This window comes from Silene latifolia, chromosome X, assembly GCF_048544455.1.
Source record: "Silene latifolia isolate original U9 population chromosome X, ASM4854445v1, whole genome shotgun sequence".
NCBI classification, from domain to species: Eukaryota; Viridiplantae; Streptophyta; class Magnoliopsida; order Caryophyllales; family Caryophyllaceae; genus Silene; species Silene latifolia.
Genome location: NC_133537.1, coordinates 172,855,066 through 172,857,484, shown reverse-complemented (window position 1 = coordinate 172,857,484; position 2,419 = coordinate 172,855,066). Strand labels below are relative to the sequence as shown.

At 46.7% G+C, this 2,419-nt stretch overlaps 1 long non-coding RNA gene across 1 annotated transcript; it reads left to right on the top strand.

The window, feature by feature from the left end:
* The first annotated feature begins 540 nt into the window (after window positions 1-540).
* On the top strand, window positions 541-1,064 carry LOC141621648 (uncharacterized). Its single transcript, XR_012532536.1, has 3 exons — window positions 541-663; window positions 751-843; window positions 944-1,064. It is a non-coding gene; the product is annotated as an uncharacterized LOC141621648 (long non-coding RNA).
* The last annotated feature ends 1,355 nt before the right edge of the window (window positions 1,065-2,419 follow it).

Below are 2,419 nucleotides of genomic sequence, written 5' to 3'. Positions count from 1 at the left end.
GTGAACGCTCTTCACCGAAAGCAACGTGAGTATCCCATTTGTATTCATTTACTCTTCTTATACTTTGCTTTTAGTTGGTCATAGGAATGATCTTTGCCTTTATATTGTCGCAGTGGGTGCCCGGACACTTGGGCGGAGTACGCAGAGCACCTCCTTTCGTCGCCGAGGTCCTTCGACCTAGGAGCCCGAGTCGGCCGTTGAGGACGTCGATGGGTCCTGTGTGGTACTTGGGCGAGCGGTTGGCTCGTCAGTGCTCTCGGGACGCGCTGACGGTTCCCGTCGATCCTCCCATGACAATGTTTAGGGAGCCTTCTGAGGCTGAGAGGGAGGCGGAGTTGGCTGGCGCCAGTGGCGACGACCTTCTTCTGCCTGGCGAGGACTACTCGGCGTTCCTTTATGGGAGGTTGGCGTACTAGCCGGTAGTGGTGAGTATCTTTTACTTTTGCTTGGTTTGATTTCGAGAATTACGACGAAAGATCATCGATTAATGAGAGCTATTGGTCTTTGCAGGAGGTTGAGGCGGCGGGCATCGAGCCGCCAGAGTACCCCGAGACCCTCGAGTACACTGACGCGACTGGGAGGACGACGATCTCCGAGTTGCGTGACTTCGACGTAGCTGTGACGGATGCTGGCTTAGATGACTGGCAGCATCTGATTCGGAGGGTAAGTCTCCGACTTGTATGACTTTTGTGTAAGAACACATTTGATTGAGTTTGCTCAATTTGCTGAGAATTTCTTTTGATAATGCAGGTCGCACCGTCCCGGTTCGTGGCACTATGGAGGGTGGCCAACCGGCTGCGAGCTACTGCCATCGAGGCACTCGTCGGTGGTCGAGGTCGTCAGGTATGAACCTTATTTGACTTTTGATTTTGATTTTTTTTTGGTTTTGATTTTCGGTTTTGCTTGAATTGATTGACATGAGCCAATTTGTTGCTGTTTACAGGGTGACCGCGAGCTGGAGCGAGAGTTGACCCAGTCTCGGGAGGAGACGGCTCGCTTGTTGAGGGAGCTCGAGGTTCGGGACGCCGAGATCGCCGTTCTGGTGGCGAGAGTTGCCGAGTTGGAGGGCGTCCAGCAGTAGTTTTGTGTAGTTTTGTAGACTTGTACATTTTGGACATTTGATTTTGAAACATTTTTGAACTCTGTTTGGGGCGCAAGCCCCCAGTTTGCTTGGACTTTTGGACTTTGTTCGGGGCGCAAGCCCCCAGTTTGTTTGTACTTTTGGACTTTGTTCGGTGTATATGGTGGCCTGAGTGCCCTTGCTGCTGGGTTGTGTTGCTTGTACCTGCAGGTTAGTTCTTGAACAGGTTTGGTAGACAACGGTTTGCGCCGTCATGCTGCCGAAATTTACATGGAAATTACGCAAAACATACATTATATATATATAGCCTTTAATCAGCGCAAAATGAGACTCAAAAGAGCACGAGGAAAAGCAAAAAATTTGCCGGAAATGACCGGACGGTAGGGAGGGTTACCCCCTAAAAAAAAGAAAAAAAGAAATCTGTAAGTTAGAGATGTGGAAATGAAAATAAAAATAATAATAAAAAAAGGTAAATGAATTATAATGGAAGTTATGTCCTAAAATGAGGAATTGGAATTATTTAAAAAAGTGAAATGTATTTCCTAAAATGAAAATGTGCACATGTGGTAAAATGGCGAACTGTCGATGTCGTCTCGAAACGCGTGCCCGCGAAAATAGGAAACTTGAAACATGGTAAACTGCTCGTATTTACCAAAATAAAATCCCGTAGGAATAGGAAATTATTCGTTATAGAATTAGGAAAGATCCAAACGCGGAAATCACAGAAGTGAGACTGGGGAAGAGGCGCAGCATGAGCTGCGTCCTTCTGAAGAGGCGCAATGAGTCTTTGCGCTGTTCCTGCAAGCAGTCCGTTACGCGGATTTTTGGAAACAAAGAATGAGTATAAATAGAAGCGTCGACGGGGCGTTAATTCACACAATTCTTCCGTCTCTTCCTCGTCTATTCACATAAAACTCTCAAAATAAATCTTCAAGAGAAAATTGTCATTATGAATACTTTGGAGATCCGCTTGAAGGAATGGACCAACGAGTTTTCGAATATGGAGAAGCACGACATGGGTGCTTATAACCTTGGGTCTTTGTTGAGTTTGAAACTCATTAAGGTAGTAAAACCGTTCTTGGATGCTTGCCTTGACTATTGGGACCCGAATTATCATGTTTTCGCGTTCCCGGGAGGTGATATTTGCCCGTTTCCTGAAGAAATTGCTGCTATTGGTGGGTGGGACCCCGAACATTTACCTGCCATTCCTTCCACTTCACAAGGGTATAAGAGCAAATTCAGAGACTTGCTTGGACTGACTAGACTTGAGGTGGATCGCTTAGTTACCCCGAAAGGCGTGAGAATGTTGGACTTTGTAGACCGATTCATTAACATGGC